The sequence below is a fragment of the Lissotriton vulgaris genome, chromosome 2_1 (assembly GCF_964263255.1).
Source record: "Lissotriton vulgaris chromosome 2_1, aLisVul1.2, whole genome shotgun sequence".
NCBI classification, from domain to species: Eukaryota; Metazoa; Chordata; class Amphibia; order Caudata; family Salamandridae; genus Lissotriton; species Lissotriton vulgaris.
In genome coordinates this window covers 2,049,971,579-2,049,997,525 of record NC_141687.1, presented here as the reverse complement: position 1 = coordinate 2,049,997,525, position 25,947 = coordinate 2,049,971,579, and positions in this window count along the sequence as shown.

Sequence of the window (25,947 nt, the reverse complement as noted above, 5' to 3'; positions counted from 1 at the left end):
GGTCTGTTGGTTTGGGTGCGGTGCCCAGGGCGGGAGGCCACCAGGAGTCGTCCCAGGCGGAGGGTGAGGAGCCCAGGATGAGGACCTCCGTCTTGTCCGAGTTCAGTTTCAGGCGGCTGGTCGTCATCCACTCGGCTACCTCTTTCATCCCTTCGTGCAGGTTGGCTCTGGCGGCGGCGGGGTCGTTGGTCAGGGAGAGGATCAGCTGGGTGTCGTCGGCGTAGGAGATTATGCTGAGGTTGTGTTTGCGTGCGATGGCCGCGAGGGAGCTCATGTAGACGTGAAGAGGGTGGGGCTCAGAGATGATCCTTGAGGGACGCCGCAGATGAATTCGGAGGCCTCTGACTTGTACGGTGGTAGGCGGACTCTCTGTGTTCTTCCGTCGAGGAAGGAGATGATCCATTCCAGCGCCTTGTCCTGGATTCCGATGTTGCTGAGGCGCCGTACTAGGGTGCGGTGGCAGACCGTGTCGAATGCCGCGGAGAGGTCTAGGAGGATGAGGGCCGCTGTTTCTCCATTGTCCATCAGGGCTCGGATGTCATCGGTGGCGGCGATGAGGGCGGTCTCGGTGCTGTGATTGGCTCGGAAGCCGGACTGTGAGGGGTCGAGGGATCCGTTCGTCTCGAGGAAGGCAGCCATCTGCTTGTTGACGGTCTTCTCGATGACTTTGGCTGGAAACGGGAGGAGCGAGATGGGGCGGTAATTCTAGAGGTCGGTGGGGTCCGCTGTTGGTTTCTTGAGCAGAGCGCTGAGTTCGGCGTGTTTCCAGCTCTCAGGGAAGATGGTGGTGTCGAAGGATGTGTTGATGATGTCTCGTAGGTGGGGTGCGATGACAGCGTCGGCCTTGTTGAAGACGTGGTGAGGGCAGGGGTCGGTCGGTGATCCGGAGTGGATGGAGTTCATCGTGCGGATGGTATCTTCGGTGCTGATCGGGGTCCAGGCGTGTAGGGTGGTGGTGGGGGGTGGTTGTTCGGTCATGGTGTGCGTTGGTTGGTTGTTGAAGCTGTTGTGTATGTCCGCGATCTTGTTGTGGAAGTATGAAGCGAGGGAGTTGCAGAGGTCTTGCGATGGGGTGATGTCTTTGTTTCCTGCGCTGGGGTTGGAAAGCTCTTTCACGATGTTGAAGAGTTCCTTGCAGTTGTGTGCGTTGTTGTCCAACCGGTCCTTGAATGCTGTTTTCTTGGCGGCGCGGATCAGCTGGTGGTGTTTCCGGGTGGCAAGTTTTGAGTTCGTCGGTGAACCATGGGGCCTTCTTGCTGCTGGGTCTGCTAGGCGGGGTCCTCAGTGGGGCGAGTTCGTCCGCGCAGTTGCTGATCCACTTCGTGAGGTTGTCGGCGGCCTGGCTGGGGTTCGCTGAGCTGGCAGGAGGGTGCTGGCTCAGGGAGGTGGCGAGCTGGTCTGCTGTGATCTTGTTCCAGCTTCTGCGGGCGGCCTGTTGCTGGTGTTGGTGGGTCGTCGTTCTCTTGAAGGTGAAGTGGACGCAGCTGTGGTCCGTCCATTGAAGCTCTGTGGCGTGGCTGAAGTCGATGTCTGTGCTGGAAGAGAAGACTGCGTCGAGTGTGTGTTCGGCGAGGTGGGTGGGGGTGGACACCAGTTGCTTGAGTCCAAGGTTGGCGAGGTTGTCGAGCAGGGTGCTGGTGTTGCGGTCGGTGTTGTTCTCCAGATGGAAGTTGAGGTCTCCCAGGAGGATGTAGTCAGCGGAGGGGAGGGCATGCGGGCTGACGAAGTCGGCGATGTCCTCGCTGAATTGTGTGCGTGGTCCAGGGGGCCGGTAGATCAGTGTGCCTCTGAGGGTGGTGTTCGGGTTGGTGTGGATCTGGAAATGCAGGTGTTCGGCGCTGGTCAGGGTGTTGTCGGTGCTGGTCATGAGACGGATGGTGTTCCTGTGGATGATGGCGATGCCTCCTCCCATCTGGTTGGCGTTTCGGTCCCTCCGGATGATCTTGTAGCCCTCTGGGATAGCGATGGCGATGTCGGGAGCTGAAGAGGCGTTCATCCAGGTCTCCGTGAGGAAGGCAACGTCAGGGGCTGTGGCGTCTAGAAGGTTCCAGAGTTCGATGGCGTGTCTGTGGACGGAGCGGGTGTTGAGCAGGATGCACTTGAGGTGGGTGCTGCTGGTGTTCATTTTGGCGGGTGCTGGTGCGAGGCAGGTCCGGATGCAGGTGAACTTGCAGGCGTGGCAGCTGAAAGGTCCGTGGGTGCGTCGTGGTGTGGCTTGGTGGCATTCTGGGAGTCGGCCGATGAGGGAGGCGGCAGAGTACGTCAGGCGGGTAGGTCGGGGTCTTCGTGGGCCAGGGGTCCTGGCGCTGGTCGCGATCCGGTCGCGGACGGGCGCAGACGGGCTTACCTTTGGCGCGCCTTCGGCGCACAAACGGCGCACCCGCTGCGCGTGACCGCTGCGCGTTCGCACGGTCGCCATTTAAGGCGAAGTGCGCGGGTGGGCGGAGCAGCTGGGAGGCGGGAGCGGGGAGGGTACAGAATGGAAAAAGGGGCGGGGAAAAGCGGCGGTGGCGGGAAGGGAGAGCGGGGGCGGCGAGGTAGGCGGACAACAAGGAAGGAAACCAAAACACAGGCACGAAGAGAATTTACAAAACAGGCACAAATTACAGTAAAAACAAAGGCAAAAACAACCACAGCGGAGGCAGCCGGCAACCGGCAACGAGGCAGGCAGCGAGGCAGAGGGCAGGCAATGGGCACACGCAGCAGCTGGTGGCCGTGCGGCGCGGGGGTGTCCCACAAGTGGTTGATTCACGGTGTGTATGGGTTCAAGAGTGCATGTGAAAATAGCTGTATGGGTGGGTAAGTGTGTGTATGGGTGTGTTGGTAAGTGAATGGATGTCTCAATTGTACATGTTCAGGTAACTACATATGTAAAGGCAGTGTATGTGAGAGTTGAAGTATGTAAATGACTATATGTAAGAGTCAGTGATTGTGAGAGTAGCTGTATGGATGAGTGTTTCCTTGTATCAGTTATTGTATAAGAGAGTAAGTAGTCATTTGTTTCTGTTTGAATAAGTGATGTAATGTGTGTATAACTGTATAGGTCAGTAAATGGAAGTGTGATTAATTTTTTGCATGACTAAATAGGTGTGTGAGTAACTCTGGATGAGTGGTGGTGTGTGAGGGTCTGTGATAGTGTTGTATTGATGAGTGACTGCATGTATGAGTGATTATATGAGTGGATGTGTGTGTAGGCCTAGTGTTAGACCTGGCATCATTGGTGTGAGTCTCCCATGCATTTTGTCGGATTGCCGCTCTGTTTTTGGTATGTTTTTGCTGGATATATGCTTTGGGCATTGTGCCACTGCCATTCAGTGCCACAGTGCAAGTACTCCCTATGTTAAATTGATGTACTAATTAGTGACACGATGATTGGGTATTTTGATTTACTGGGCAGACCCTAGTACAGTGCATCCTGTGTGCTCAGGGCTTGTAAATCAAATGCTGCTGTTGGGCTTGCAGCACTGGTTGTGCAACTCACAGAAGCAGCTTGTAAAGTGTGTCTCAGGCCTGCCATTGCAGAGCCTATGTGCAGTCTAGTACTGCCATATCGACTTGGCAAGTACACACACTTGCCAGTCCCTAAACCTTCCCTTTTTTTCATATCAGACACCCCTATGGTAGGCCCAAGGGCAGGTTGCATCGGAAGTATAAGGTAGGACATGCCCCGGTGTGTCTGGCATGTCTTAATAGTGAATTAAAGCCATCTTCATTTTTCACTACTGCAAGGCTATCTGTTCTTCATCGGCCAGAATGGGCAGTTAGTTTATTGCATCTTATAATCCTAACTGACTCAGGGAACATAGTGGACCTGAATAGGGCTGGGCCTTCCCTCCGCAATGCTGGCTCCACCCCCTGGGGTGTGGCTGATGTCTCTGCCCTGCACTGTGAAAGGAAAGAAGGAATCATGTCAACAAAGTGCTCCAGGGCTGTGCTTTCCCTCCACAATGCTGACTCCACCTCCAGTGGGGTGTCTGACGTTTCTGCCCTGCACTGTGAAAAGAAAGGAGGCAGTGTTTTTGCCCCAAGCGTGGCGGGTCTCTATGTCGCCCATTTCGAAAAGACCCACATAGAAACGCCTACAAACCCATTTTCAACAAACATAAAAACATGGCGTCGCTACATCGACAATATCTTCGTCATCTGGGAGGGCAACCAGGAGGCTTTGGAAAACTTCCTTCTCTGGATCAACAGTCGGGACAACTACTTACGCTTCACAAGTACCAGCAGCACAACTGAACTGGCTTTCTAGGACCTCAACATAAAAGCAGACCAAGACGGTTTAACAACTACCACTTTTTACAAACCAACAGCAAGGAACTCCCTCCTGAGATTTGAGAGTTTCCACCCAAGACCCTTAAGGGAAAACCTCCCCTACGGGCAATTTTTGCGCCTCAGACGCAACTTCAGCCAGATCCAGGACTACAAACAACAATCCACCGCCCTGGTCCACAAACTGGAGGACAGAGGGTACCCCACCAGGATCATCAAAACCACCTGTAAAAGAGCACAAAACCAAAATAGGGAGGCACTGCTAGAAACCATCGAAAAAAACCCTGAGGAACCCATGCTCACCTGTGTGACAACATACAACACGGCATTGAACCAAGTTTCCAACATTATCAAAAGAAACTGGAAAATCATTAACTCTGGCACCAGAAATTGGGAAAAACCACGGTTTGCTTATAAAAGAGCAATGAACATAAAAGATCAGCTTGTCCACACAAGACCCAGACCCAACACCACCTCGGCCGACAACACAATCCTCAACGCCTGGGGCTTACCCAAACTCAGAGGCCACCAACCATGTAATAATTGCAGCGTATGCCATCTAACAGTATCATCAAAAACCCTCAATTTGGAACCAGGAAAAATATGGACACAACAACAGTTTAGAAATTGTAACTCGTCCAATCTGATATACCTCATAACCTGCAGATGCGGCCTGCGATATATCGGGATGACTACCCGTAAAGTCAGAACTAGAATGACAGAACACAGGAGTACCATCCGGTGTGGCAAAAATATAAGTAAACTGACGGACCACTTCTTATCCCACAACCACACCCCTAACGGCTTCACATGGACTGTCATTGAACAGTTTGACACAACAGAAAACAATGAAAAATTGCTTCTCCAGAAAGAACAATGCTGGATATACAGGCTTTCTACCCACACAGTGGGCCTGAACGACTCAATACCGTGGAACTCCTTAAACCTCTGAAAAATTGATTGTCAAGTGTCCAAATCTGAATTCTTCTGTTCCTCTCACAGTGAAACCCAGCCTAAACAGACCAAAACCTTGTTATATCACAACTGCGCCCTAACCCCCTGTAGAGACATTAATGCTCTTCAGTATAATGTATTGTAGTGTTTCAGTATGATGTTGTCCCTTGGAACAACTGACTCCCACCAACATGCACTGAATAGCGCCTCTTTTGTACTCCTCATAGCCACAAATAGTGTTTCACCAGGCCTGCGCACATGCTCCAGCTTGTTAAACAAAAGACGCATTACCTCTACGCACATGCGCAGACTCGGAGGCACTCCTTAGCCTTCCGATCTCTATCGTGCGCGCACGCGATAAACACTGCTCCTTTGAGCATGCGCCCTGCGACAATGACGGGGCATCTAGCTCGAGCGCATCCCTCCCTCTATTTCCACCTTTTCACAGGTGATACCAATAAGCGGGGCTATTTAAACTCGACCCACGGGCCTCCTTCTCTCATTCCAGGCACCGCAGAAGGACGACAGGTCAAAGGAGGATCTAGACCGGCAATTCCGTGAGTAATGCCAGCGCACTACTGCAACAACTGGGGTAAGCTGTCGATATCTTTTTCCCTACAGGTCGGATGTAAGCATTTACTTTCACTACCTCTTTTCAGGGTCTCTTTCTCTGCCAGGTGACCCAAAGAAGCTTTTTACAGCAAATAGCCTGTGTGAAGATAATGTACTTTACTTACCTGTACCTCACCATGCTAATATCCGCTGTTTTAGCTCACCACTACAATCGGTTTTAAAATAAAACCCACGCAGGTCATGCCTCTGACATGACCACACCCTAGCCGCATATAGGTCGATCACTCACCTTATAAGTCGGCTAAATGATGTGGAAATGATCATATCATGCTAACATGACTCCACCCTGTACGTCTGTCTATGTCCTTTTTATGTTATGTGTAGTAAAGCCAGAGGGAATCCCCCTCTAACATATAAACACACCTTAGGGAGTGCAACACATAGCCAACAAAATAACACAATCACTATAATTTAGTATTTTTATTTAAATTGCACCTTTTCACATATCCACTTGGTCCTGAGGAAAGCCAGTTTTAAATTAAAAAAGGCCTGGCTGAAACATGTAGACCACACAGGACGCTGGAGGTCCTAATTCGCACTCCAACATGTCTGATTGCCTTTTTAGCAGCTAAAAGGGGCCCAGTAATTAAAGTTTATCCATTTACCTTCAGGTACTGGGACCCACTGTATAGCTTTTTAACTTTCACTTTCTCACTCACTACACTGCACACTCAGCGAACATACCAGCTCCGCAGTAAACTGGCGTCGAAGCACACCCGGGACACACTCGGTGTCACTGTGGTGGGCCTGATGATGAAGCATGCCACCAACTAGGTTTATGGGTGAGGGCTTCTTTAACAAACCAATCGGTTTGCCGGCACACGTACTTCATTGAGTCCCCCCCTTCCCCCTAACATAGCTAGTCCTTTTTGAATTTGGCAAAAGAAAGGAGGAGTCATGTAAACAGAGTGCTCCAGAACTGGTATGGACTGGGCAAAGGCCCCTCTGACTTTTGAGAACAAAGAGAAAAGTAGTATAAATATTTGGACCCAGACCCAAGGATTTTAGATCACTTCTGGGAACAAGATAAACCTTTTGCCAAGGAGAAGAACCAAGGAAGCTGCAAGAGTTTGGACTGCCCCTCTGCCAATGGGCTGTTTGCTGGGTTGGCCTGCTATGGTTTCTTTATTGCCAAGGAAAAGGAGAATGAACATTGTAAGGACTTTCATCATCTTACAGAATATTCTCTTAGGGCTGGAATTTGTGCTTAAAATGAGATAATGAAGTGGAAGGCACTCCTGTTTTTTACGAAAAATATTATTTTGATCCTTTTGTTTAACACAAGCGTGCTGCAGTGGTGGCACGTTTGTCCTCCTTCCATGCCTACAAAACTATCAACCTAACTTGAGTGGATAGACCACTCAACCCCTGCGCACTGTTGCTGTTAGTGGATGGATCCCACTAGAAATATCAACATTCTACTTTTTCATCCTAGTTTTAACAATTAATTTTTCACATAACCAATTTCACCATTCTTATTTGAAAGTGTGATATTTAATCGTCAGTTCATTTTCAATGAATTTCAACATATATTCATAAATCAAAACATTTCAAAATATTTCACTGCATCAACAACATCTTTCTTTATAGCGTCTAGTTGATGTAGCCCGATGCATTTCGAGTCCTCAGTGGACTCTTCCTCAGGGGCCTGTGAATATGAACATTTTGTGTCAACAATTTCATAATATTATAGAGTCACCATTTTTCATCAAATTCAAGTTTCAAAAACATTCGGATGTAAAAAACAACAAACAATCACTTTGCTTTTCATGTAGAAATGTACTGGCAACATCATGCACTAATAAACCTAAAACTCCACCACCTCACCTCAAGAGTGAATGTGTAAACAAATTCGTAATACTCACAACAGAACCAAGAAGTTGAAATTCCTGCAAACACAAAACCTGACTATAAGTAACTGCTAACTTCATGTCACAACAGCCTGAGACCAATGAAACGCCTAGCGAAACTTCCTCTTACCTCGATTGTTTTTAAATAGAAACCACCACGTTTCCGTATCTTTTCAGAACTGCCACCTACAAAAAATATATGAAAACCGTCCTTAGCTTCGGGCTACTAATTAAATACGTTTCTAGCGCTTCTCTTCAGGACGCCACTCCTTACCTCAAAACTCTACACCAGCTCCTTATCTACTTCCAGCCGATTTCACACTCGACACCGGGCTTTCCGGATTTAAAACGCGTTCTCCTCTGGGTGAACTAACAACAGAAAAAACGGACTTAACCTGGTCTCTGGGGCGCGCCATACTTGAACGGTCTCTAAATGCAACAAAGGTAAACCTCCTGGCCGGTGGACTCAACGCTAGCAAAAGCGGGAAAATAAAAAAGGGCTCAATACCTAAGTTCACAGCAGTGAACAAAAACTAAACAGAGTCAATAAATAACACCATGACGAAACGAAAACCTCTTTTCCAGTCAACCTCTAACGCTCACGAATGAAAAAGTGATCAAATAAAAATGCAAATACAAATGCAAATAAAAAACATGGAAATACAAATGCAAATAAAAAACATGGTCATAAGGTGGGTTTCAATACAGATTCAAAAAAATACATAATAACAGTGCATTATTTACATCCCTCTTAACTCTCAATAACACATGGGTTATATTACATCGAATATACTCATGCTAAAGAGAGGCTTGCCAAAACCTCTACATGCCTCTTGCCTGGCTAACAGTATCTTTTTTACAGAAAACATGTATAGTCTATCTTTTCATTTAAACCTTTTGGTTCCTGAGTGCATAGGAACCGGATCCAAAATATTTCTCTTTGTAGGAGGGATCTGGTGAGATCCACTCCTTCTTGCAATTCAGTTTTCTCCAAAACTGAAAACTGTAGCTGGGAGATGTTATGCCTATTTTCTGACCAGTGTTTAGCTAAATTACTTTTAATGTTGACGTTCCTGATAGTACTTTTGTGTTCGGATATTCTTGTCTTTAGTTTTCTTTCCGTTTTCCCCACATACAATTTGCCGCATGGACATTTAATGTAGTAGATCAAGCTTTTAGAGTTGCAATCACTGTCATGGTGTAGATCAATAGTTTTTCCTGTCTGGGGGTGATGTAAAGTATTCCCAACTATCACATTGTGAGAGTGCACACAATTCATGCATCTTTTCATCCCTTTATGTGTTTGTCTCTTTTTAATTATAGGTGTCTTCAGTAACTCCTTCAGGTTTTTAGATCTTTTATAAGCAAACATTGGTTTTTGCGAAAAAATACCTCCAAAGTCTGGTTCATGTTGAAGAAGTTCCCAATGTCTTGTTATTATATTTTTGATTTTTGATGAACTTGTAGAGTATTTTGAGACAAACACCTGTCTGTCCAAAATTTTCTTCGGTTTCTTTTCCAGGAGATTCTCCCTACTGAACGTAACAATCTTATCCTTTGTTTGCTTCAGCACACTTTCTGGGTAACCTCTGGATGCGTATTTTCCTTCTTGTATAACCAAATGTTTTTCCAGAGTCTCAGACTCTGAACAAATCCGTTTTATCCTCATATATTGTGACAAGGGCAAATTCATTTTTAGATTCTGAGGGTGAAAACTCTGAAACAATAGAGAGTTGTTGACATCTGTCTCTTTCCGAAACACTTCAGTTTGTAATGTTCCTTGTTTTAATGTCAATAATACATCCAAAAATGCTATCTCATGGTCACTGATGGTGTGAGTGAACTTGATTTGATCCACATGAGTATTTAAAGTCAAGATTTTTTGTTCCAGCATTTCTCTGTTGCCTGACCATAATACAAAAATATCGTCTATAAATCTTTGATATATCAGGCTATGATCTCGCCATTCTTTGTCCGAGTAAATGTAGTCTGCTTCAAATTTAGCCATGTATGTATTGGCATATGCGGGAGCCCCCGCAAATCCCATTGATGTACCATTCTGTTGCAAGAAAATTTTTTTGTCCCATTGAAAATAGCTATGGTACAAGCAGAAATGCAGCAATTCTAAAATAAAAGATTTTTCTGCTCTGATAGTTTCAAGCCCCAACAGCGCCCATTCCACAGCTTCCAGTCCTGCTTGGTGAGGTATCGACGTGTAAAGAGATTTTACATCTATAGTACAGAGTAATAGGTCTTGTGTTATAGTAATGTTCTTCAATTTTAGTAAAAAATGATTGGTATCTTTTGTGTAGGATGGCCACTCTTGAACAAATTGCTGTAAAAAAGTATCTATGTACTGCCCCAATGGTTCAAAGATCGTGCCACAGCCTGTGACAATAGGCCTCATGGGAGGGTTCAATTTATCTTTATGAACTTTGGGTAACATATAGAGGTGGGGTCGCCTGGGATGCTGTACCGAGAGGAATTGTTTCGTAGCCATTGAGATGTGACCAAGTTCACAAGCTTTATCCAGGATGATTTTTAGAGTTACTTCCAAATCATAGATGGGGTCTTTATCTAATTCCAGATATGTTGACTCATCTGACACGTGTTCGTTGACTTTTGCCACATAAAATTCCTTATCCATCACAATGGATTCAATGGTTTCATTTCAACAAAGATTTTATGGAAAAATGGTATTGTATATTAAATAAGTGTTCTTTAGATTTAATATTGTTACTGGTTGAGGAATTGGCTAGAGTCATTGCAGACCTAACTCGTGAAATTGATGAGATCAAACAAAATCTAGAGGGAAGGATGCAAAAGGAAGATTGGGATAAAACTTTAAATGACATCAACATTACGTTGGAAAAATACACCAAAGAAATTCAAGAAGGTAAATTAAAAAAATTCAAAAGGGACACGCTTGATTACAAGCTTAATGAAGTATACTCTTGGGCTGAAGTATACGCCCAGAGGAGAGCTTATGAACCTAAGAAAAAACCAACTACAACCTCAGAGGAAAGCCTAGTCTCAGATACGGATTTAAGTGCTTCTAGACCGTCAGCACAAACACAAATTGGAGAGGCAGTTGGTTCCAATGAACAGATAGAACCTGATCAAACAGCAACTACATCAAAGCCGTCTTCTTTTCCCCAGGCAGGGGATCTAACTCAACCACCAGGAAAATCAAAACAAAAACAAGGAGAAGTCAGAGAAGGAGCAAGAACAAGGAGCACCAGGTAAACTTGGTGATGAACATCTCCAAAACAGAGTTAACATCTGATGAACTTCAAGTGTTAAATAGAGGACTAAGTTTTGTTCCTACCTATGACACAAATATTTTGGAATGTGAAATAGCATTGTTCAAATTTATGAGAGTGCTAAGACTCAGGCATTTCTTTACAAATGTGGTTCCCACACAAGAAGTCAAAGAGCCCACTGAATTAATGGAATTTAAAGTCAAATCCAAATATCAATCACCGGTGTCACACAAAATTTTGGATGCGTTCGAAAAATCAGTAAAGAATGACCTAGAGAAATTGAGTTTTCACAGATCTAAAACGAAGAATCTATCTGTTTTTGAAAGGAACATCTTGAAAAAACTTCAAATGAATGAGAACATTCATATACAAAAGGCTGACAAGGGAGGAGCTATAATTGTGATGGATAAGGAATTTTATGTGGCAAAAGTCAACGAACACGTGTCAGATGAGTCAACATATCTGGAATTAGATAAAGACCCCATCTATGATTTGGAAGTAACTCTAAAAATCATCCTGGATAAAGCTTGTGAACTTGGTCACATCTCAATGGCTACGAAACAATTCCTCTCGGTACAGCATCCCAGGCGACCCCGCCTCTATATGTTACCCAAAGTTCATAAAGATAAATTGAACCCTCCCATGAGGCCTATTGTCACAGGCTGTGGCACGATCTTTGAACCATTGGGGCAGTACATAGATACTTTTTTACAGCAATTTGTTCAAGAGTGGCCATCCTACACAAAAGATACCAATCATTTTTTACTAAAATTGAAGAACATTACTATAACACAAGACCTATTACTCTGTACTATAGATGTAAAATCTCTTTACACGTCGATACCTCACCAAGCAGGACTGGAAGCTGTGGAATGGGCGCTGTTGGGGCTTGAAACTATCAGAGCAGAAAAATCTTTTATTTTAGAATTGCTGCATTTCTGCTTGTACCATAGCTATTTTCAATGGGACAAAAATGTTTTCTTGCAACAGAATGGTACATCAATGGGATTTGCGGGGGCTCCCACATATGCCAATACGTACATGGCTAAATTTGAAGCAGACTACATTTACTCGGACAAAGAATGGCGAGATCATAGCCTGATATATCAAAGATTTATAGACGATATTTTTGTATTATGGTCAGGCAACAGAGAAATGCTGGAACAAAAAATCTTGACTTTAAATACTCATGTGGATCAAATCAAGTTCACTCACACCATCAGTGACCATGAGATAGCATTTTTGGATGTATTATTGACATTAAAACAAGGAACATTACAAACTGAAGTGTTTCGGAAAGAGACAGATGTCAACAACTCTCTATTGTTTCAGAGTTTTCACCCTCAGAATCTAAAAATGAATTTGCCCTTGTCACAGTATATGAGGATAAAACGGATTTGTTCAGAGTCTGAGACTCTGGAAAAACATTTAGTTATACAAGAAGGAAAATACGCATCCAGAGGTTACCCAGAAAGTGTGCTGAAGCAAATAAAGGATAAGATTGTTACGTTCAGTAGGGAGAATCTCCTGGAAAAGAAACCGAAGAAAATTTTGGACAGACAGGTGTTTGTCTCAAAATACTCTACAAGTTCATCAAAAATCAAAAAAATAATAACAAGACATTGGGAACTTCTTCAACATGAACCAGACTTTGGAGGTATTTTTTCGCAAAAACCAATGTTTGCTTATAAAAGATCTAAAAACCTGAAGGAGTTACTGAAGACACCTATAATTAAAAAGAGACAAACACATAAAGGGATGAAAAGATGCATGAATTGTGTGCACTGTCACAATGTGATAGTTGGGAATACTTTACATCACCCCCAGACAGGGAAAACTATTGATCTACACCATGACAGTGATTGCAACTCTAAAAGCTTGATCTACTACATTAAATGTCCATGCGGCAAATTGTATGTGGGGAAAACGGAAAGAAAACTAAAGACAAGAATATCCGAACACAAAAGTACTATCAGGAACGTCAACATTAAAAGTAATTTAGCTAAACACTGGTCAGAAAATAGGCATAACATCTCCCAGCTACAGTTTACAGTTTTGGAGAAAACTGAATTGCAAGAAGGAGTGGATCTCACCAGATCCCTCCTACAAAGAGAAATATTTTGGATCCGGTTCCTATGCACTCAGGAACCAAAAGGTTTAAATGAAAAGATAGACTATACATGTTTTCTGTAAAAAAGATACTGTTAGCCAGGCAAGAGGCATGTAGAGGTTTTGGCAAGCCTCTCTTTAGCATGAGTATATTCGATGTAATATAACCCATGTGTTATTGAGAGTTAAGAGGGATGTAAATAATGCACTGTTATTATGTATTTTTTTGAATCTGTATTGAAACCCACCTTATGACCATGTTTTTTATTTGCATTTGTATTTCCATGTTTTTTATTTGCATTTGTATTTGCATTTTTATTTGAGCACTTTTTCATTCGTGAGCGTTAGAGGTTGACTGGAAAAGAGGTTTTCGTTTCGTCATGGTGTTATTTATTGACTCTGTTTAGTTTTTGTTCACTGCTGTGAACTTAGGTATTGAGCCCTTTTTTATTTCCCCGCTTTTGCTAGCGTTGAGTCCACCGGCCAGGAGGTTTACCTTTGTTGCATTTAGAGACCGTTCAAGTATGGCGCGCCCCAGAGACCAGGTTAAGTCCGTTTTTTCTGTTGTTAGTTCACCCAGAGGAGAACGCGTTTTAAATCCGGAAAGCCCGGTGTCGAGTGTGAAATCGGCTGGAAGTAGATAAGGAGCTGGTGTAGAGTTTTGAGGTAAGGAGTGGCGTCCTGAAGAGAAGCGCTAGAAACGTATTTAATTAGTAGCCCGAAGCTAAGGACGGTTTTCATATATTTTTTGTAGGTGGCAGTTCTGAAAAGATACGGAAACGTGGTGGTTTCTATTTAAAAACAATCGAGGTAAGAGGAAGTTTTGCTAGGCGTTTCATTGGTCTCAGGCTGTTGTGACATGAAGTTAGCAGTTACTTATAGTCAGGTTTTGTGTTTTTCAGGAATTTCAACTTCTTGGTTCTGTTGTGAGTATTACGAATTTGTTTACACATTCACTCTTGAGGTGAGGTGGTGGAGTTTTAGGTTTATTAGTGCATGATGTTGCCAGTACATTTCTACATGAAAAGCAAAGTGATTGTTTGTTGTTTTTTACATCCGAATGTTTTTGAAACTTGAATTTGATGAAAAATGGTGACTCTATAATATTATGAAATTGTTGACACAAAATGTTCATATTCACAGGCCCCTGAGGAAGAGTCCACTGAGGACTCGAAATGCATCGGGCTACATCAACTAGACGCTATAAAGAAAGATGTTGTTGATGCAGTGAAATATTTTGAAATGTTTTGATTTATGAATATATGTTGAAATTCATTGAAAATGAACTGACGATTAAATATCACACTTTCAAATAAGAATGGTGAAATTGGTTATGTGAAAAATTAATTGTTAAAACTAGGATGAAAAAGTAGAATGTTGATATTTCTAGTGGGATCCATCCACTAACAGCAACAGTGCGCAGGGGTTGAGTGGTCTATCCACTCAAGTTAGGTTGCTGGAATTTGTGCTTGCCTCCTGCTGAAGTCTCAGAGACAAAAGACTTCATCTCCAGCTCCCCTCTGAATTTCCTTAACTGCAGATGCCTGCATGTTGCTGAGAGCTGGAAGCATGACGCAATGAGAAGAAGCATATCCTCACCGCAGCTGTAGTCATCGCATTGACGGAGAAGCGTGCCGCCGCCGCATCTCCCAGAAAGCGTGTCTTCGTCGAAGCTGTCTGCTATCGCATCACCGGAGAAGCGTGACGCCATAGAGAGGGTCGCCATCGCATCACCGGAGAAGCATGTCGCAGGACCTGTCGCTGCTCCAAAATACACAGTCTTCACAAGGCTGCCATGGTGTCTACGCATCATCGCATCAAGGGCGCCATCTTCTTGCATCACACCAGGATTGTCGCATCGTATCGAGGCGCCATCTTGCGCATCGCAACCGGGCCACAAGCTGAAAACCTACGCATCACTCCGGCATCGGTAAGGATCACGACTCATCCCATACTGAGGCGCGACACATCATCTCCCCCGGAGCACGGAACCAACGCATCTACCTTTGCTAGCCTTTTATTGATTTTGTGTTATGCATCCAGGTACTTTTGTGTCGCATTTATCACCAACTTGAACTAAGCAACTTTTACCATCTTTAAGTCAACTTTAAGTACAGTATTGTGGACTTTTGTCGTTTGTGGTCTTGTGTTAAGTCTATATATAGGATACTTATTTTTATAAAACCTGTGTTGTGTCCATTTGTAGTGTTTTCACTGTATTACTGTGTATGTTCACAAATGCTTAAGTCATTGCCTCTGAGATAAGCCTGTCTGCTCGTGCCAAGCTACCAAGGGGGTGAGCAGGGGTTATCTAGGAGTGTAATCCCCTTATCCTGACTTAGAAGCAAGGTTCCCTATTTGGACAAAGGTGAATACTATTGCCTACTAAAGACCCCAGATCTAACATTGGTGGTCAGCAGTGAAGATTTGGCCTTGCATTTTTGACTCATATACAGCACTTGGTGTACACTACTAGTGAGTGCAGACCAAACGCGACCACAAACATTTTTTGGTATAATTTTTTTCCTTTGACTGGTATTGTTTTCCTGAAAACTCCCAATTCTTACTACCATGAGTAGACCAGCATCTGTTGCATCTATGGATTTTGATTTTGAGGAAGAGAGGTTAGAAACCTACACATTGAAATAGCTCAAGCATCTATGCAAGAAATTGAAATTTGCAACACCAGACATTTCTAAAAAGGATGACTTCCAAAAGGCCTGAGGGCCTGGGTAGAAGCAAGAAATGCCCCATACCTTGTGGTGGAGCCAGCTGGGGATGCAGATGGGCAACTGGATAGGCCAGTGTTTCCAGCCAGGGGAGGGCTACCGTCCCCACCTGGCAGTAGTATCTTTTCCAAAGACCTGTCCCCCAGAGAGTTGGAAGACAGGGAGAGAAATAGGACAGGGAGAGAAATAGGGCACACAAGCTGGAGATGGCTAAGCTTAAGATGGAGAGTCAGAGGGAAGCAGAGAAGAACAGATCGTCCTTGGAGAGAGGGAAAATGAGAATGGAACATGAGAGGATGTTGAGGGAATTAAAGATCAAGGCGAAGGGCTTAGATATCATCCCTCTGGTGGCAGCGCACCATCTGTGTCTTCAGAAGGCAGGGTATATATCCCCAAGGATGTCATCAAAGATTTCCATGAGCATGAAGAAATTGGGCAGTGGTTTGCAGCCTATGCAGTAGCAATGTTGGCCCGTCGGTTCCCTGAGAAGGATTGGGGAGCGGGGTTGTGGGGCTACTTTGTGAGTGAGGGGAGGGATACTTTGCTAGACCTACCCAGTGAGAATAGGATGTCTTATGCCCACATGAAGGAAGCCTTGATGACAAGATACGGTTTGACCCCAGATCTCTATAGACAGAGGTTCAGAAATTGTAAGAAGCTGAAGGGAACCAGTTGGGTAGAATATGTATCTTTCTTTTGCAGAGCTATGGATGGTTGGGTGAAGGGTAGCAAAGTGGATACTTTTGAAGCTCTCTATGATTTGATTGCCAGGAAGCACTTGTCTGCTAATTGTTTTCCAGAGCTACACCAGCACTTTATTGATAGCAAGTTGACTAACCCTAGGAAGCTTGCTGAGGAGGCGGACCACTGATTCAGTACCAGGGTCCACAAGGGTCATGTGGGAGACTCCGCCAAAGGTGGGCAGGGTCCCTAGCAGAAGAGTGGAGGGGACAAGGGTAAAAAGAGGGAGTGCCAGAAAGGACCCCAAAGTAATTCCCAAGGGAACCAAGGTAAGGGTTCCCAGCCTCCCCCTGAGAAGAAGTCAGAACCCCGACAGGTAAACCTGTTCATAGGGGGTCTGTTACCTGCTTTCAGTGTAAGCAGGTGGGACACCGTTGGTATGATACCCAGTGTCCACAGAAGGGTCAATATGTGCCACCCCATGGACCACCCCATCAGATGGCCAGTGTAGCCCTGGGTGGGAAGGTGATGGGTGCCCAAGGTGGGTGGGGTCCCGCAGAAATGTCCCTTGTCACATTAGGAGACTTTGAGATGGTCCCAAAAACACAGCTGCCTGATAACACTAAAAAGAGTAGAGGCAGTGGGTGACCATCAATGGCCATAGAGTGGTGGCTCTTAGAGACATCTGTACCAATGTGACAGCTGTCAAGTGTCACTTTGTGTCTGAAGAGCAGGTGGTCCCCAATGCATTCTTCCCAGTTGTTGCCACTAACAAAGAGCCATTGTTAATGTTAATGTTAATGTTAATGTTAATGTTAATGTTAATGTTAAAAAGTAGTTATTGAGTGCACTGCCACCGGTCGGTTTCCTGGCGCTAGAGTAGACAGAGAACGTATCCTGAAGGCGAGAGGGGAAGGCGATCAGTGATACGCTTGTTTAAAAAGCCATGTTTTTAAGACTTTCCTAAAAGACATGAGATCCGGGCATGATCTGATCTCAAAGGGGAAGGTGTTCCAAAGGCGAGATGCAAGAACAGCAAATCTGCAGCCACCAGAGCGTTTGCGTTTGAAGGCAGGTGTCTGGAGGAGGGCTTGGTGCGCAGAGCGCAGATTGCGGGAGGGGGTGTACCTAGTGAGGAGATTGTCTATGAATTTAGGGTTTTTGCAATGGAGAGATTTAAAGATCATGCAACCAGTTTTAAACTAGCAACGTTGGGCCACGGGGAGCCAGTGGAGGTCCATAAGCAGAGGAGAGGCTGAGTGCCATCTGGGTTGCGCAGTGATCAGCCTGGCTGCATAATTCTGGACCATCTGGAGGCGCTTTAAGAGATAAAGGGGTAGGCCTAGGTATATGGAATTTGCATAGTCCAGGTGGGACAAAACTGTGGTAATCACCACCTGAGTCATGGCTGCAGGAGTGAAGAAGCGTCGTACCTTCCGGATTTTCCTGAGCTGGAAGAAACACTTGGAGACCACTTGACCCACTTGAGTTTTTAAGGAGAGGTCGCTGTTCAGGGTCACTCCAAGTGTCTTTGCGGCAGGGGTAGGGGTAAGGGCTTTGCCCATATCGGATGGCCAGTAGTGAGGGCACCAGAATTTGGCACTGTCCCCTGTGAGCACCAGCTCGGTTTTTCCAGGGTTAAGTTTTAAGTGATTTTGGTTCATCCAGGTTTGGATGAACCGCAAGGTAGACTGGAAATGAGAAATGGAGAGTGTGGAGTTGTCGATCGTAAAGAGCAATTGCAGGTCGTCTGCGTAATTAAATACAGACACCTGCATGTCTTTTAAGGCCTGGATTAACGGGAGAATGTAGATGTTAAACAGGTGGGGTGACAATGATGAGCCCTGAGGGACTCCACAGGTAATGGACCGTTTAGGGCCAACCATGGTACCAAGACGAACCGACTGGGAATGATTCTCCAAAAAGGACTTCAGCCAGTCTGCCGCTAGGCCCCTAATGCCAGCCTGGTTGACACGGTCGATCAGTATGTCATGGCCGACCGTGTCAAAGGCGGCCGACAGGTCTAGGAGCACCAGGGCCTGAGGGGAGTGTCTGTCAGCGCAGTCACGGAGCAAGTCAAGGATCGCAACTACCACTGCCTCTGTTGAGTGGGCAGGGCGAAAACCTGCCTGGTGGGAATCTAGACAGTATGAGCTCTCCAGAAAGTTGGACAGATGTTTCGCTACATGGGCTTCTAAAACTTTGGCTAAAAAAGGGAGCAAGGAAATTGGCCGGTAGTTTGCCATGCAGGAGGGGTCCGCCCCAGGTTTCTTCAGAAGTGGGATGACTGTTGCCTCCTTGAATGCACTGGGTACTAGGCCGGAAGTGAGAGAAGTGTTCAGTAAGGTATGGGCCGGCGTAGGGACGGAGGACAGACAATCTTTGAGAATGTAGGGGGGCATTTATCAGAGGGTGCCCCGGACTTAACTCTTGTCAATAACGCTAAAAATTGCTCAGAGGTCATGGTAGGAAACCTGTTTAGTGTAATTTCGATGGAGGGGGAAGGGTGAACAGCGGGGGTAAAGCTGGAGGAACTGGGAATGCTCGCTTTGATGTCCCCAATTTTATCAATGAAATATGTATTGAGGGCATCGCAGTAGGTCTGGGTTGGAGCCACCTTAGGGCGTACGCTGTCTAAGTCAGTCAGCTCATTTAAGATTGAGAAAGTATCCTTGGGTTTGTCGATTGAGTTTAGAATACGGGAGGAAAAATAGGCAGATTTAGCGACCAGAATGGCCTTCATGTATTCCTTCCTGGCCGTGATGAACTCAGATTTTAGGTCAGGGGAATAACAGCGGCGCCACTTTCGCTCAAGTTGGCGCAGAGATAGTTTTTTTGCTTTTAGGTCTTGGGAGAACCAGTGCTGAGCGTCTGCTCGACGGGCCAGTTTAATGTCTTTGAAGGGTGCGTGAATGTCGCTAGCATTTTGAAGCCAGCCTGCTAGGTTGGACTCGGCGGAATTAATATCAGAGTGTGGGAGAGGAATCGTATTGTTTAGTGTTTTTATGAATTCTGGTTTGTCAAGTGTTTTCCATTTCCTTGCCCTGCAGCAGGTTAGCGTGGTGGGTGATTTAATCGCAGACCATGTAAGTCCGAATTTGAGGAGAAAATGGTCTGACCAGAGGCATGGAATGATGAGTGGGGAAGTGTTGAGTGGAAAATTGGACCAGATGTGGTCTAGAATATGGCCTTTACAATGGGTAGGCAAGAGAACTTGTTGGGAGAGGTTCAGGTTTATGAGGAGCTCAGTGAGCTCACAGGATTGAGGACCTTCCGAGGGGTCATTGAACCAGTAATTAGAATCACCTGCCAAAAGACTCTGAGAGTGCTCCATGGCTAAGTTGGCGATTTGTTCACTAAACAAAAAAGGGAAGGATGGCATAGATTTAGGAGGTCTGTACAGAAGTACACACAACATGGTAGTGTTAGGGGTTTTGAAATTTAAGACAAGATTGTCAATATCTGGTATGTTGATAGAGGTAAGACTGGTAGTTTTTAAGGAAGATTGGATGATTGCTGCCACCCCCCCACCAGACCTGCCATCGGTATGATCTGCATGAATGATGTAATAGTTTGGGGGAAGTGCCGCTAAAATATCTGGGGCAGAGTCTGGAGACAGCCAGGTCTCCATTAATAAAAGGACATCAAGGTGCTCTGTAATCAAAAAAAGGAAGATATCCTGTTGATGTTTGACAAGAGAGCGGGTATTTAAGTAGAAGAAGGTCAGGGAGTGAGGTTGGGGAGTAGACTTGGGCCGAATGAGACGGGCATTGTACGGTGTGGAAAGCATTTCACCAGGGCATGTGCAGTCCACCAGGATCCCTAAATTGTTAGCTTTAGTGTGGGTGTCTCTCTATATGTGACCATGTCCGTTGTTGTGGGATAAAAGGGCAGAACGAGAATAAAGGCCGAACCGGGCAGCATGACTCGCCCCGGGACCCGGTTGGGCGTGGACGGGCACAGATGGGCTTGCCTTAGGCGCGCCCGCTGCGCGACTGGAAGATACACATTTTTATACAGGAAGGAAGATGACGGCGGGGGCGTGGCCTCTCGAAAAAGGGGCGTGGCCTGTGTCCACGACGGGAATGGCGGCACTGGGTTTTGCGCTTTGTTCTGCAGCAGCGCATAAATCCGCTGTGCGGTTTTTTTATCCAAAGGGTGTAAAGCCCTGAACAGGGTAGAGGAGATGAGTGCAGGTAGGTTGCCATTGCAAAGTGACTCAAGTTCCCTTTGAGTGGGGGGTCTCTGGTACTCTTCGAGTAGCTGTGAGGCCAACCATGCCTGTTGAATGTGTTTTTTGGCAATGATTTGGAAAGCTCCCTTTGGGCTAAGGTGGAGAAGAAGGCTCATTTAGAGATTTTGGGTCTACCTGAGTGGGCGTGTGTGACCACTCGGTCTAAGGCAGCCAAGGGTGTTCAAGAGATCCTGGATCCTGGGAGTATGGCCAAGAAACCTGCCTTAAAGATAAGAGGTAGGGGGCACTGTAAACCAGCCTCCATTATTCCCACGGTCCAGTAGGAGGCAGACCTTGAGGGGGATGCCCTGGAACCTACAGGGGAGCAAATTTCTGAACTGGGGAACCTACCTGATCTGACCCATTAGCAACAAGAAGGGGGCCCTCCAGGGAGGAATTTTGTGCAGAGCAGAAGAAGTACACTTCTCTTGAAAGTTTGAGGCAACAGGCCACAAACCAGGCAGCAAGGGCCCGCTTCACAGAATGAACTTAAGACTAAATCCTAAACTTACTACTATTTGGTATTCACAGAATGCACTTACTACTTTCGGGATTCACAAAGTGAACTTACTACTTTCGGGATTCACAGAATAAACTTACTACTTTCGGTATTCACAGAATAGATTTAAGACTACTAACTTTACGTCCGCACTCGGGCCGGAAATTCCGACCCGGAGGCAAAGTTTCCGGCTTGGGGGCGGAGCTTACGGCCCAGAGGCGGGGCTTCTGGGCTGGAGGCGGAGCTTGCGGCTTGGAGGCAGAGCTTCCGGCTCAGAGGTTGGGCTTTCAGCCATGGCTAAATACCCACCTCTGGGCCGGAAGCTCCGGCACCAAGCCTCAAGCTCCGCCTCCGGCCTGGAAGCCCCACCTCCGGCCCGTAAGTTCCGCCCCCAAGCCGGAAACTCCGCCTCCGGGCCGGAATTCTGTGAATACCGACAGTAGTAAGTTAATTCTGTGAATCCCGAAAGTAGTAAGTAGTAAGCAATGACTCTGCACTTTGGAGAAGCGTGTTGCAGGGCCTGTCGCGGCTCCAAAGTGCAGAGTAATCGCAAGGCTGCTAGGGCATCAACGCATCATTGTGGCATCATCGCATCAAGGGTGCATCTTCTTGCATCACACCAGGATTGTTGCATCGAGGCGCCATCTTGGGCATGGCAACCGAGCCGTAGGCCGAGAACCTACGCATCACTCCTGCATCAGTAAGGATCACGACGTATCCCCTACTCTGCGCAAGCATTGAGGTGCGATGCATCATTTCCTTGCAGCACGGAACCACACATCTCCCTTTGTGAGCCTTTTGTTCATTATGCGTTATGCATCCAGGTACTTTTTGTGAACTGTGTCGCATTTATCACCAACTTGAACTAAGCAACTGTTACAATCTTTAAATCAACTTTAAGAACAGTATTGTGGATTGTTGTCATTTGTGGTCTTGTGTTAAGTCTACATAAAGAATATTTATTTTTATAAATCCTGTGTTGTGTCCATCTGTAGTATTTTCACTGTATTACTGTGTATCTATTTATAATAACGTGCCTCAAATCTATAGTTGTTTCAGTGAATTTCAAAGGTTTTTTAAAAGCTAATTTCGAATTATAATAAGTGGAGTCCCGCACCCATTGTGTACCTATCTCGTTGGGTGTGTTCAAACCCCCATACTGGTAAAGTTGTGAAGGATGCGAGTTTCAACCAGCCCACTCTGCTTACGCTTACAGGGAGTGAACTACAATGCTATATGTCCCAGATCTTCCCTGTAGTGATCTGCTGATCACAGGTCTAGTTGTCAGCATGCCACAGCCACTCCCTTATGGCTGGTTTACACCCACACCACACCCATGCAGCACTGGCATCACAGGACATGTGACCCTGCCAATAAAAAGGGCTGGGCGCACATGCTCAATGCCATTTCCACTCTCTATCTGGGTGTATCCGTGTGCTTATTAGGTTGGTGGCAGCTGAGGCACTTTGGCTGACACGGGCCTCCAGCAACGTGGCGATGACTTGATGTGGACAGAGTTGGTGGCAGGCAAAGCACTTTGCCGGACACTGGCCTCCTGCCACGTGGCGATGACTTGAGGTGCACAGAGTTGGTGGCAGGCATTTTGGCCGACACGGATCTCCCACCACGTGGCGATGACTTGAGCTGCACTGAGTTAGTGCCACCAGAGCTGAGTGGGTGTACATCCTGCGATGAGGTGTAGGCCTCAATATATCATCCTGCCAATCAAGACCCAATATGAATTTTGAGCTTGGCTGGACCACGTGTACACCAAAGGCAGCTGGTTGTACAAACATGACTCCTCGGACGGTGCAGCAGGATGCGCTGGGGGCCTGTGCTGCGGAATCCATCGAAAGCTGAGGAAGTTGGTCCTGCTTGTGGTGGGCCCTCTTGGAGACATGCCGGTGGCGGCAGTTGAGCATTGAGGTCTGGGTGCGCACGGTCAGGCAGTCATCGCTGGGCGGAGGACTGGATTGGGGGCCAGGGCTGGGATGTTTGTGAAAGATGTAGGAATCATGCAAACTGCCTGAGAAGTTTGCAACAATATTAGTGTACAAGTCCCAGTGGTCCAGCTTTCCCTGCACATTGATAGAATGCATGAGGTTTCTATTGTGGTGATTGTGGATTAAACCCAGATCTTTTGACTCGGTGTGAGTGTTTGATTGATTCAGATGCTCCATCCATCACCACCCCCTTTTGTACCGCTTTTGGCCGCCATAAGTGTGGCATGGTATGATCAGACGTGAGTCCCTTGCTCACTTTGCCACTGGATTCAAGCAAGCCGGGCTGAATACGGATGGAATGCCAGAAACCTGTCCTCGGAAGCTTGTTTCCGGTCAAGGGAAGACATGGCTTGGCAGTTCGGCCTGGACTGTTCCCATGAGGCACAGGGTCAGACGGATTTGCATATAGCCATGTCTGAACTAGGGTGGCAGAGTGGGCTAAAGAACGGTGATGGATTAAACCCAGATCCTTTGACTGGGTGTGAGTGTTTGATTGATTCAGATGCGTGAAAGATCTCCCCAACCCCAACGCAGGAAGCAACGACATCACCCCTTCGCAAGACCTCTGCAACTCCCTCGCCTCCTACTTCCACAACAAGATCGCGGACATACACAACAGCTTCAGCATTCAACCAACGCACGCCACGACCGCAGCAACGCCGCCCACCACCACCCTCCGCGCCTGGACTCCGGTCAACACCGAAGACACCGTCCGCATGATGAACTCCGTCCACTCCGGATCTCCGACCGACCCCTGCCCTCACCACGTCTTCAACAAGGCGGACGCTGTCATCCCACCCTGCCTGCGGGACATTATCAACACCTCCTTCGACACCGCCACCTTCCCTGAGAGCTGGAAGCACGCCGAACTCAGCGCTCTACTCAAGAAACCCACAGCGGACCCCACCGAACTCAAGAATTACCGCCCCATCTCGCTCCTCCCGTTCCCAGCCAAAGTCATCGAGAAGACCGTCAACAGACAGCTTGCCGCCTTCCTCGAGACGAATGGATCCCTCGACCCCTCACAGTCTGGTTTCCGAGCCAACCATAGCACCGAGACCGCCCTCATCGCCGCCACTGACGACATCCGAGCCCTGATGGACAACGGAGATACAGCGGCCCTCATCCTCCTAGACCTCTCCGCGGCATTCGACACTGTCTGCCACCGCACCCTAGTGCAGCGCCTCAGCAACATCGGAATCCAGGAGAAGGCACTGGAATGGATCATCTCCTTCCTCGACGGAAGAACACAGAGAGTCCGCCTACCACCGTTCAAGTCAGAGGCCACCGAAGTCATCTGCGGCGTCCCTCAAGGATCCTCGTTGAGCCCCACCCTCTTCAATGTCTACATGAGCCCCCTCGCGGCCATCGCACGCCAACACAACCTCAACATAATCTCCTACGCCGACGACACCCAGCTGATCCTCTCCCTGACCAACGACCCCGCCGCCGCCAGAGCCAATCTGCACGAAGGGATGAAAGATGTAACCGAGTGGATGACAACCAGCCGCCTGAAACTGAACTCAGACAAGACGGAGGTCCTCATCCTGGGCTCCTCGCCCTCCGCCTGGGACAACTCCTGGTGGCCCCCCGCCCTGGGCACCGCACCCAAACCGACGGACCACGCACGGAACCTGGGTTTTATCCTGGACTCCTCCCTCTCCATGACCTGGCAAGTCAACGCCGTCTCCTCGTCGTGCTTCAACATCCTACGCATGCTACGGAAGATCTTCTGGTAGATCCCCACCGAGACCAGGAAGACCGTCACCCAGGCCCTCGTCACCAGCCGACTGGACTGCGGCAACGCCCTCTACGCCGGTACCACCGCCAAGCTCCAGAAGAGACTCCAGCGGATCCAGAACGCCTCAGCCAGACTCATCCTCGACATCCCACGAACCAGCCACATCTCCGGACATCTGAGAGACCTGCACTGGCTCCCCGTCACCAAAAGAATCACCTTCCGTCTCCTCACCCACGCACACAAAGCCCTACACGATCAAGGCCCGAGCTACCTCAACAACCGAATCAACTTCTACGCTCCCAAATGCCACCTCCGATCAGCCAACCACGCCCTCACCGCCGTCCCCCGCATCCTAAGAGCGACAACAGGAGGAAGGTCCTTCTCCTACCTGGCCCCCAAGACCTGGAACTCCCTCCCTCCCGACCTGCGCTTGACCCAAGACCACCTCTCCTTCAGGAAGAAGCTCAAGACCTGGCTGTTCGAGCAGTAACGGCACCCCCCCCCCCCCCAAAGCGCCTTGAGACCCTACGGGTAAGTAGTGCGCTCTATAAATGTCTTTGATTGATTGATTGATGCTCTGTCCATCACCAGCTCCTTTTGTACCGCTTTTGGCCACCTCAGACGTGAGTCCCTTGCTCACTTTGCCACTGGATTCAGGCAAGCCGGGCTGAAGACGGCTGGAATGCCAGAAACCGGTCCTCGGAAGCTTGTTTCCGGTCAAGGGAAGACATGGCTTGGCAGTTCGGGCTGGACTGTTCCCATGAGGCACAGGGTCAGACTGATTTACATATAGCCATGTCTGAACTGGGTTGGCAGAGTGGGCTAAAGAACGGTGATGGATTTAACCCAGATCTTTTGACTTGGTGTGAGTATTTGATTGATTCAGATGCTCCGTCCATTACTACCTCCTTTTGTACCGCTTTTGTCTGCCATAAGTGTGGTAGGGTATGCTCAGACGTGAGTCCCTTGCTCACTTTGC